A 12,388-nucleotide genomic window follows, 5' to 3' on the forward strand; every position below is an offset into this window, starting at 1 on the left:
GAACTCCAATGTTTGTTTTTTTTATTTATTCCGTCCTGGAAGATTATAAATTGGCTTGCTCTTGCTATGATTTTAAGTCTTTTATCCTATAACCACATGCGTTCATGCCTGCCTGCGTTACAAGTCACTTGCATGAACACGTCTATAATCAAAGACAGTTTCTTAAGTCATGCATTGCACTGTTATGTATTTGCTTTGAACCATCGTATTCCTTGGACCTCGTGCATTATCCAAACGAAATTACTTTACCCAGGACACTGTGTTTGTTTGACAGTACTACCTAAGGAACAACCAGTTTTTGTTAAAGCTCCTTCTGCAATGGAGACGATAGCATTATTTTCCTGTGTATCAATAACTTTTGATAACAAACAATAGGAGTACTAAGAACCAGATTGTGACACATGGCAGACTGAAATCGTCTATGAAGTCATACAAACATAGGAGGCTGCCTTATACAGAGTCAGAGCAGTAGCTTAATATTGCCTGCACTAACAGACAGCAGCTTAATATTGCCTGCACTAACAGACAGCAGCAGGGTTTTCAGATGTCCAGGATTAAGCCTAGGGGATTTTGCATGCAATGCAGATGTTCAATTACTGAACTACAAGCCTTCCACATATGTAAAAGCTGCACTACTGCTTTAAGTGATGCATTTCTCTGAGAAATCTTCCTGTCCATTATTTCCTTTATTGTGCTTTTGCCGATATAGGAAAACCATCTTGAGCAAGCTTACCCCCTATTGAAAATCAACAAGTGTGGCTTCAATGGAGCTGCTGGAAGTTGGCCGCAGCAGATAGCCAAGCTTCTGCTCTGAAAGACTTTGAAAGCCACTGGAAGAAATTTGGAGAGCCACAGGCCCTTTGAAACAGGTTAGAGATCTAGAAATGTAACTTTTGTACTGATCTGGGGAGAAAACACTCTTCCTGCCAAGATGCGGGACATGTGCACAATCTGTAACTCAGAGCTGTGTTTTGATCAGAGACATAGTATATAGGCTAGAACTGCTTGTCTCCCTTTCACTTCCAATGCTTAAAAAGTGCCACTCCTTTAACTGCAGAAGATATTGTGACATGCAGTCACTTTGGCAGCACTAGGAAAGTGCTCTCCACCTGCTAGCATTAGAAAGGCTACTGCCCTGTTATCATCTGGAGCAACTGGCAAAATACTGCACTGCAACCCTCCCAACTGCAGTATCACTACTGCTTAAAAGGACCAGGCAGTGAGGAGGCTGGGGTAGTACAGCTAAATGGGTGGGGTGTGGCGAGTTCAGAGCTCTGCAAGTGCACCAGTGGAGCCAATCTCACACAGCCCCAACCTCCCCACCACTATATCCTGGTAAGCAACAGCGATTATGCTGTCGGAACAGAAAACGAAAAATGCCTCTGAAGTCTCAGGAGCCCAATGCTAAATACAGAGCAAGACTACAGAAGCTGCAAAAACCCTTCTTTAAACAACATGATAAAGGTATCTCTGGGCAACTGAGCTGTTAGGTTGTACTGTACTGTTAGCCTGCAGCTGCTCCTACAAATAAAAAAAATGTGTTTTATCTGGGCTGTTGAATTGTTTTAATGGATTAGCTTTGGATACAGTATTATCTTATTATTTCTCCAATAGACAATTAATATTATTTATGTCATATTGATTTCTTTGGTTGCTGCTATGACAAATAATGCAATTAGTACATTCCCCCCCCCCAAGTCAGGTTACTGACTGTTGGTCTACAGATAATATCCAACTCCCCAAAGTCCAAAGAAAAAGATTGGGGGTGTGGGATAGGGAGAGGCTGTGAGCAGGGCATTCCCTGCAGATCTCAAGGCACAAGCCTAGAAGCTCAAAATAGGAGAGTGGAGGCTGCCGACAATCAGGACTTCAAAGTGTGATGTTGGTTGATTGACAGGTGGGTGGCTCCACCAGGGGGTGGATAAAAGTAGCTGGCCCACCAGCCAGAAAAGGTTCTCCACCCCTTCCCTAGATCCACGGTAGAAATTATGTGAGATCTGCCTTTTCCCTATTCTTAAAGCAAGTTTTACAGCACTTACTCAAGGGGGAGGGAGCACGTATTGCCCAAGCAAGGACTTTCACAACTCAGGTATCAAGGACTGAGGATTCTCAAGAATGCTGCTCTTCTCCCAGCAGAAAATGAGAGGATCTTTACCTAAAAGGCCACCAGTTGCAAGTTCAACTTTTTGAGAAAGGAGAAGACTGTGCTTATCTGTATTTGTACAAATGCAGTGATCCCACCGAACAAACTTTGCTTCCCAGTGAATACAAGTGCCTAGACTGAAGCAAGCTGTTTCAAGTAAGTCACCCCCAGCACAAAGCAAACTAAATCTCTGCATAAAATACAAACTCTTACCTACGCATCGCAGCGCTGTATGGAACCCACCTTAAGTCATTCCAAATGTGGCTGTTTTCCTGCAAGAATCTCCCAGCCCCACTAGCTTTAGCTCCCCACTAATGAGGTTCCCTGTTTACAGAGAAAACAAGGATCTACAGAAAAATGTATTTGCACCTTGATGAGTTTTCTAACCCACAAAACGTCTCCAGTTTGAAACCTGGTATTAACACAGGGCCATAAAGCAAGGCAACATGGTTGACTCTGGCGGCAGATCTGGACCCAAGGAACGCGCCACTCAACTTTGCTGCCGCCCCCTCACACGCCATAGTAGCAGTGGGGTGCACCCAAGGAGAAGGAGAGGGGAACGGGAGCAACAGGCCATGCCCACAGGAACAGTGTTCAAAATTCATCAGGTGCATCTTGCACCTGGCTGTTGGCCACTTGTGACCAAGTGAAAATGCCCGGGCGTCAATATAGTGCCTGCCATCTCCCCCATCTGGAGAGCATGCCTAGGGATCTTTGGGTCTTGGCTGTTTTCACACACTAACAACACATCCTTTAGAATGCTATCCATTAGATTTTTTTCTGCACAATCAGAAAAAATTACAGGAACTCAAAAGTCGTATTAAAAAATATGACTTTTGAGCCCTCTGGCCCAAAAACGAGGCATTCCATTCTGGCAACTGTAACCCTGGTTTAAGGAGCCAATCAGCACCTAGCTCATATATCTGAGTTTCTAACACTGCACAAGAGCAGTGGGGCACATCCGTGGTGGCGGAGGCACTGCTGGGCACCAGGAGCGGGGGTTGCCTCAAGCGGCAAAGCACCCTGGGCTGGCTCTGCATCAACATGTAGATATTTATAGGGAGGCCCATAGTTCAACTCTAGAGCACATGAGGTGCATGCAGAATGTCCTAGGTTCATCTACATAGGACTAGGAAAGACACCTGCCTGGAACCCAGCTGCCCATCAGTATAGACTAGCCTGCTGGCTGAGGCTGATGGGAGTTGTAGTCTGAAACATCTGGAGGGCACCAGTTTGGGGAAGGCTAGTGTAGACAATCCCAGGCTAGCTAGACCCACCATCTGCCTCAGTGTGCATCAGCTTCCTACATCCTTATGCATGCTGGCATAATAGTAAGTGGCAGTGAGATGCAGACTCTCTGTTTTAATCCTTTACCTATCACCAAGTTTTTTTTCCAACAGCTGAAACGCTATAATGGGAAGGAAAACAAACCCAAACAAAAGCATGAAAGAAAAGAAAATTAAAGGCTGAATTGGGAGGTCACTGTAAAGGCAGGACAGGACCCAGAGTTCCAACAGGCTGCACTGACGCAGGAAAAGTTAATGAGACAAGTAAGCAGAGTAGGGAAAGAGTCTCTGTCACAGAAGGCTAATCAGCTAATTAGGAAGAGAGCCAAAACTACATTCTACGTATACCTGGTCACTGTTAATTCTCAGCAAACAAAGACATGGCTAAATTGAAAGGGTTATTGCATGTCCCAACACTGTACAGGTTGATGCGCATTTCCTGCCAGAATGCCTCATCAAGATTTCCTATTTTATCATATCTTATTGTTTTAGTTCCCCCACACCTTCTTCCTTGGAGCAGTTTTAGAAGACCCATGCCAACATCAAAGAAACAAAACACACCTGAGGCCAGTTGCTCCTCAGGCAAACACACAGCTGACAGTATGGTGAACAGCCCCATTTGTGTGTGACCATTGTAACGAATGAATCTCCTTACATTCTGAAATGAATACTGGAGATTTCAGGTACTCCTGTGAGCCCCACAACCTAGTAGCTCATGTGCTATGTTGCTCATCGGAACAGATTATTCTAATGAGTGAGAAAACATTGTTTGAATTGGTTCCTAAGAAAGCATCTGCAGGCAAAATGTCTCAAAAGGCAAGTGGAAACAAAGCTGTTCTCATATAATTACACCATAATTATTTTATAATCATTATAAAAAGAATCATAATTGCAGAAGTAATAAAAAGGAGGGAAGCTTTCATTAATTTGAAGCAGTTCACACACTTAACACTGCTTTTATTTATTATCTCAGCATCAGGTGAGGTCATTCCAGGAGTTGCGAAATTTTGGTACCAGCTAATATTGTGGGCATGGTACAGATTTAACAAACTATGGTTTGTTGTTACATGCCTTGGGCAGATGAAGAAAAGAGATTTAAGATTTCCGTTCCTGATTAACTAGAAATTGTAATCTGCAATTGTGTCCAATCATTGTGAAGTTTGTCAGGTTCAGACACAATGCTAAATTGCATCTAAACAGAATCAAAAGCTTCTGATCTCTTCCTCGTGACCACACTGGAGGAAGGAGGAAGAACATAAACATAGTTCTCGTAAAACAAGGCTATGGCAATGTTACAACCCAACCAGTTCACTGTGGCCAAAGGAGAAGGAATGTTGAACAGGCCAAGTATGTATGTGAAACATTGGATACCTGTTACTAAAACATTCCAAACGCTAGTACTGCTTTGTTATTTGTATCCAGTGACTCTGGCTTCAACAAAGCATGCAAAGTTTAGCAGCAAACCAAGAAGAGGAACAACTTTAAACATTGCTTCAGATTGCAACGCAAACTCAACGCAAGTTAATGTTTTATCAATATTTTTTTTATTTAAAAAAACTAGAATACCTGTAATTGAAAACAAGTCTGTTTTAAAAACTGGACAACTTAAAAGATACACAATGATATTAAGATACAAACAGAAAAGGAGCATGTGCTTTTCATAGCGGACACGGTCCTGTCATTCCCCAGAATTTTCAGTTTAAAGGAAACTGCAGAATATAGCATACCCTTGCTGAAGACCTGAAGAGTCACACTGGGTTTCTGATATGCAATCCTGACCTAGAAAGGGCAATATTCTGATGACGTGGCTGCTTATACCTTTATGACCCAATTCCCACAAGCCAAGAGTGTCATTCAGCCGCTTAGAAGTAACTGAGGCAAAGTTCTCCTCTGGCTTCCACTTGTTTAGCGGTGTTGCTGCTCGGGTATCAGATTATCTAGGCAGCTTTTGGTCTGGCAGTAGAGCGCTATGGGTTACTTGCCAGACTTCGGAATTCGAATCCAAGCACCATAAGTAACTTTGCAAAAATGAAAGTTGCATAAGTATTGGCTTTCAAATGACACCCCGTTAGTGCAAACCTGCCAAAGAGTTTCGAAGGGATTTGATGAGGGCTTGTTCCTTTTATCTTGGAGTAACTGTGATTCTTGAAAGTACAGTACATTCACTCTCAAAAATAAATAATGTGGCATATTTCCACTATAGTAACTGGCAACAACAACTAGCTTAAAAAGCCATCAGACATCAAGGGTGATTAACAATCCCTTGATACTATCCTAATGTGATTTCCTGCCCCTAACAGCAGCAATTTCCCTTAGAAACTTAAGCAAACAAACTGGATCCGTGCATTCCAAATCACATTCAAAATTTCCACTGCAGTTTAGAGGCAGTAGGCAAGAGAAAGTCACTGAAACCAACTTTATGGCTTTAAATGCTGGGCAAACACAAGCACTCTGCCTTGCCTTATCTGGGCTTCATTACAACTGCTTGTGTTCTAGTTTTCAGGTTTCTTTAAAAGCAGCAAGGAATCTAGCACCTAGGAGGAATATTTGATTACACACCCCAAAAAAGGGAATAACAGATACCTAAAAGCAGAGAATTCAGCACATGAGTCTGAGCAGCATATCCTACCCATCTTATGCCTTGGATTTATTTAGCCCTGCCTCTCTGCTCCGTTGCTATTATTGGTAAGGAAGGCCAAGAAGGTTCTTTACCGTAAATAACTGGCTCACTACTTCTAACGTAATCCGTAGGTGAATTGCATCAGAAGGATATCTCGAGCCAAAGTATGAGAGATGCTAATACTGTAGTCCTGGGGCAGTCCCCTCCATAAACACTTAAGACCAAAGACGGAAATGCACTGTAGTAATGTCTCGCCCCTCCCGCAACACCACACACACACACGTGTGAACCAAAAAAAGCGCCATTTAAGGCAGGACGCTTTTCATTCCCAAAGCCAAATTAGATCAGCCCATCATATGCCTGCGGTGCGCAGTTGGGGAAGGGGAGAGTTTGCCCACCCTCTGGAAATCGCAATGTGGGAAGGGGATGGTGGAATTGGGGGGGGGGGGGGGGGGAGAGAAATGAAAAGGCGATCTGAACACCCCCCTCCAGCCCAGTCGCATGATCCCCGATTCGATCTACCTAGGCAGGGCGTCCCTTCCGACTTCCTCTACGCCGTCACTTACACTATAAATATTGCATCATGCACCACGCTGCTCGCAAAATGGATTCCTCGCGTAGCATGTGGCTGAGGTCCGGAGCACATGTTCGCCCAGTGAGAAGGCGGCCGGGCCGGGCGGAAAAGCCTGCCAGCCAGCCAGCGCGATCTCGTTCAGAGAAAGAGATGTGGGCGAACCGGACCCGCGTGTTCCCGGGGCTTCCCCCACCCACCCCCGATTCCCCACCTCTCCGGATGAGCCTTCCAACTCTCCCGCTCAAGGGGGCATCCTAGCAAGGCGATCTAGCCAACTCGGCATGCACAGAGGCTGGAGGAGAAAGAAAGGGCAAAGGCGCTGGGGGAGAAAGCGCTGCCTGCGAGTCACCCCGGTTACTCACCCCGCCTGCGCCCGGTCAAGTTCCTGGTGAAACGGTGACAGCAGCAGCAGCAGCAGCAGCAGCTGGTGGAAAAGGGAGAGAGAAGGATGCGTGAAGCCGAGTTGCGCACTCGCCGGCTGCCGCGATCTCAGGAGCGGGCCGAAAAGGTGCTGCCGGTGGCGGCTGCTCGTCTCTACGCGTCGAGGCGGCTCCTCCTCCTCGGTAGTGAATGAAGGCAGCCGCGGGCGACGAGGGCGGGGAATAAGGCGCGGCGGGGAGGGACTCCGAGCGGCTCACAGCCGGCGTCGCCTCCTTCGCGCTTTTCTCCACCCCCTCCGGCGGTTTTATTATAACAAGGGGAGGAGGCAGGGAGGGAGGACGCCGCCGAGCGGGAAGCGGGCCGTCTGAAGAGAAGGGCATTGAGGGACGACGACGACGACAGGAGCGTCCGCGGGCTGAGGCGGTCAAGCCAGGCGCAGTAGCCCAGGGCTGCCGCCGCCGCCGCCGCCTCTGCTCGTTCCAGTGTTGGCACGTTTGGAAAGGCGCCCGGGGCACCGCTAGGCGCGTCCCAGGAGGCTGAGCGCGCGCGCGCCTCTCCCGCTCCACACTCCGCATTCCCGCCCAAAGGGTGTGTTCCGAGGGCAGGGCTGTGAAGCGCGCCAGCTGCGTCTCGGCTTCCTTCCTCTCTCAGTCCGGCTGTACCCTCCACTCCCCCGCCACACGCACGCAGCTTACCTTTCCTCCCCCGCCCCGGGCGAGGAGGAGGAGGAGGCAAGTTCAAAGCGTCACCGCGTGTGTGTCATTATCTCCCGCGTCACTGGAAAGGTTCCGAGAGATAAGGGGAGGGGAGGAGGGGGCAGCTGTAGAGAAAGAGCGCGAGAGGGCGGGGCGGGGGGGGAGAAGGGGACGGACCCCGGACCAAGCCGCCTCTGCTTTGTGCTCGTCAAGGCAGGAAGGGAGCAATGGGCAATGGCATGCCACACTAGGCTTGCTTGTTTGGGGTGTTCAGCCTGGACGGGTCTGTGCCGTCTAATGCCGTTTTTGTTTGCTTTGTGAATGGCCGCTGCTAACAATCTGGATTTTTGGTATTTCGTTTTCTTCTTGCTCCTTTACAATTCTTTGCCCAACCGCAACCACATAGACATATCAAAACAGACAAACACGTGCACATGTATGTACGCACCAGCAACTCAGGATAACACGACATGCATCTGATGAAGCGATCTACAGTCTCATACTCTCCAACATTTCTTCGGTGAAAATAGGGACGTTCTAAGGGAAAGCGGGACATTCTGGGATCAGATCAGAAACAGGGGCAGTTTCTATAAATCCGGGACTGTCCCTGGAAAAATAGCGAGAATTGAAGAGTCTGCAATCTAAGGACCACCTCTCCCCATATGAACCGACCTGGATCCTTTTTTGCAGTGACTCCCCGCTTGTGGGATGCTCAGGGCCAGATTTAGGTTTGATGAGGCCCTAAGTTACTGAAGGTATATGTCCAGCTGACCTTTGTCAACAACAAATTGGCACTGTTTTTTATGTTGAATATATGCTATATGGTAATTTACTTATCATTACGTACATCATAGGAGCCTACACACCACAAAACACTGTTGCTGTATGTAGGTTTTATTTGTTTTTTATATTATATTTTAGAAGTGCATCCAGTTTTTTTCCTTTCATTTTTTTTTGGGGGGGGGGGCAAGAGAGTGGGGCCCGAAGCTATAGCTTGTTTAGCTTATACATAAATCCGGCACTGGGGATGCTCTCCCCAAGGAGGCTCACTAGGCAAAAATCTTTCTCTTCTCCCAGGTCTTTGGCTAATTAAATAACATATGGCCTTTTAAACTGATGAGGAGCATTGTTTATGTTTGTTATGGTATGTATTTTTGTGTTTTTCTATTGTAAACTACCCTGTGATCCTCAGATGGAGGGTGCTATAAAGGTAAAGGGACCCCTGACCATTAGGTCCAGTCGCGGCCGACTCTGGGGTTGCGGCACTCATCTTGCTTTATTGGCGAGGGAGCCGGCGTACAGCTTCCAGGTCATGTGGCCAGCATGACTAACCCGCTTCTGGAGAATCAGAGCAGTGCACGGAAACGCCGTTTACCTTCCCGCCGGAGTAGTACTTATTTATCTACTTGCACTTTGACGTGCTTTCAAACTAATGGGAGCTCACCCCGTCGCAGGGATTCAAACCTCCAACCTTCTGATCAGCAAGTCCTAGGCTCTGTGGTTTAACGCACAGCACCACTTTTGTCCATTGATGGAGGGTGGTAAAGACATTTAATAAATTATTTTCATTATTAGAAATCAAAAATTGACAGATGGAGCCACCTAACAGTTCAAATGTAACACTGAGGGTCTAATTAAAACATGTAACAATAAAATATGAGAAGAACGTCAAGATACGGTAATGACTGAGGGGGGAGGGGGGGAAACCTGCCTCTACCTTTTTATGTGACTTAACAAGAATCCCCCTCCCCTAATGAGTCAGAAATTAAGGACTTAAGCTGTGGATTTAAGGCTGTGTGGAGATAAACTTTCGATCCAAAGCAATGTTTCAAGATGAAGCTGGAAAGCTAAGAGTTTTGGAGTGACGCAGTCAGGAAAAAATGCCGTTCGCCATTTTGTGAGGCATTGTGGGAGCTCTTGGGTCTGGGAGGAGAAAGAGAGAAATAGAGTTGTTTACATATCGTGAATCAACTCCTTGGTGGGACTTAAGAGCGACAAATGCCAAAATTTACGATGGAAAAAGTGATGTTATCTACGAAGGAGATATATGGAAACCATCTGGACTTAGTGGAGGAACGGAAAATCCACACAGGATTATTACACTTGCTATCGGCTTAAGGAGACTAACAGAAGAGATCGTAAAGGAAAAAGAGAAATTATACGAACAAGATATGATGTGGCAACACCAAGATAAGACTGGATAGAATTATGAACTTTGTTTGGACTGATTGGGACTGATTTGGACATTAACGCAGTAATAAGAAGATGATCTGAATTCCCCTTTGGATCTTGAAGTATGGGTTCCCCCAACAAAATTTAAAAATTTGGCTTTGTAATTCGGAATTTATATGATGTGATTTAATTGTGATTGGCCAGTTACTAGGGGAGTTATGCATGTTTTTATCATTTTAAACACTGTTACAAATGAAAAGGACCTTTTGATTCTCTTCCGCACCCCCCTTGAAAAATGGTGGTTTTGAAAAGCTTCCCAGCTGATCTGCCCACTGTGAAATAGCTAATTCAGATTCAGAAAGGTTTGAAGCTCCAGAGCCTCAGGTGTGCTCTGATACACAGCTGGGGCTCTTCTATACTGTATACGACTGTTAAACTCAAAGGAGAATTTCAGGTGCGCATCAGAAACTATCTGAATGCAGACTGTTGGATCACAGCACCCTGGCTATCGGACTTACATTTAATTGCATGCAGTTTCCACCTGGTTTCAGGATTAGTTAATTTTTCTTTTATCCTGAAACATGAGGAATGCCTTGCTGTTTGCTGATGGAGCACCGTTTAGAGAAATTCGTGTTTTCCATGGCTGGCCCCTTGAACTATTATCGTCATATGTTGCGGAGACTGCCAAAGTTAAACCAATTCTCTCCATAATTGTTAAGCTAATAATAAAAGCATGCCTGATTCTGCCAGGTTTGGAATGATTGACTTTTGTCAGTTTCTGAGGGATTACATTATACAACTTCAAATGAATCATGTATACATCAAATATATATGTGGAAAGGATGGGGGGGGGAGTTGCGCCCACGCTCCCACATCAAAAAGCCTTCCTTCTCCACAGAAATAGAACTATCATTACAGTCATTATCTTTTAGAAGTAAAGCATTACAAAGGTAGGAGATGGAAAGCTGTCAGCTCTCAGTTTAATAGCTGGCTCTTTTTTCCTCAAGTAAAGTGGAACTTGCACAACACACTCCTTTGCTCGTGACCAACAAGCATATTCAGCACACATTTAAAGCATATCACTTCCTCCAAATGAAGCCAGGGAACTGTAGTTTGTCAAAGGTGCTGATAATTGCAGCTCTGGGGGCAGAAAGAAACTAAAGTTCCCAGGAATCTTTAGAGGAGGCCATGTGCTTTAAATGTATGGTGTGGGTCTGCCCCCAATTTTTGTTGTCTTCATTGTCGTTTTTTAACACCTCTCTTAGCTATTTCTGTGTGACACCCCTACCTTCACCCAGACGCTCTCACTTCTAGATCCTCCATAGTAAATAGAAGCCAATCCGGTATTTATGGAGCTCTCTTTAACTTCGCTTCTGTAAGAGATAGCCTCCGTGTTGCATGCAGGGCCCGTTTCTAACCTGATTCAGCTGCCCCACAAGTATGCAATGTACAATCTAACGTTTTATGTTCCCCCTTCTCCACTGTACACTTGTGTGCGTCAGTAGTGACCTTGACCCCGGCTTGCTACAAGTCTGAGTGTGTGGCCAACCCGGCCACTGCGGAATGTTTAGCACGATCAACCAATTGGAAAGGGCTCTAAGAACAAAATACTGAAAGAGGGTGGGAGGGAGGAAGTAAGTATGTCCATTGTTAGCTTGGAAAAACATCAAGGTCAGCATTGACACCTGGCAAGGCCCACTGCTGATGTCAGCCTTGGGGCCTCCCTTCAAAGGGGGGGGGGTGGAGAAAACAGTCTGCCCTGGCATTCTGAAGAGCTCCAAGAGCCTCGCCTCACTTTTATGGTGCCTTCTTGACCTAACATTGTTTTGGAGCATCAAAAGGGTGTCTAAAGAGTTTCTCGAGCACTATCACTGCAGCAAGATAAGCCCTCCATGGCTCACTGACGGCAAGGAAGAATGGATGGATGATCAACCTGATTCCTTCCCATGCGGGTTCCATGTATTGACAAAATCAGCTCCATGTTTTTCTGTTGGTGGGTGGGTAGATTTGCCTATTTAATTGGGAAAATTCTAAGAATAATTTTTGAAAAACCAACCAGATTTTGCAAATAATAAATAAACAAATTGTTTTTAAATGCCCCCAGGAAGGGACGCAATGTAGAATCATATAATCTTAAGAGATGGAAGGGACCCAAGGGTCATCTAGCCCAACCCCTTGCAATGCAGGAATCTCAGCTAAAGCATCCATGGCAGATGGCCATCAAACCTCTGCTTAAAACCCTCCAAGGAAGGAGAGTCCACCACCTCTCGTGGCAGTCTGTTCCTCTGCCAAACAGCTCTTACTGTCAAAAAGTTTCCCCCAAATGTTGAGTCTCAGCCCAATATACCTGAACAAGCATCTCCACCCGCATTGTTCAGCCCCGGACACTGAGATCCATCTCCGAGAGCCTTCTGGCGATTCCCTCACTGTAAGAAGTGAGGTTGCAGGGAACCAGGCAGAGGGCCTTCTCGGTAGTGGTGCCCGCCCTGCGGAACACCCTCCCATCAGATGTCAAAG

General features: G+C 46.0%; 1 protein-coding gene across 1 annotated transcript in view; it reads right to left on the reverse strand.

The window, feature by feature from the left end:
• SLC7A1 (solute carrier family 7 member 1) overlaps positions 1–7,277 on the reverse strand; it is a 41,683-nt gene extending 34,406 nt beyond the window's left edge. Inside the window, exon 1 of the mRNA XM_079974281.1 lies at positions 6,986–7,277. The gene's annotated coding sequence lies outside the window, so the exon portion shown is untranslated. The remainder of the gene's footprint in view (positions 1–6,985) is intronic.
• Between the last annotated feature and the right edge of the window lie 5,111 nt (positions 7,278–12,388).

This window comes from Podarcis cretensis (genome assembly GCF_951804945.1).
Source record: "Podarcis cretensis genome assembly, chromosome: 4".
Classification (NCBI taxonomy): Eukaryota; Metazoa; Chordata; class Lepidosauria; order Squamata; family Lacertidae; genus Podarcis; species Podarcis cretensis.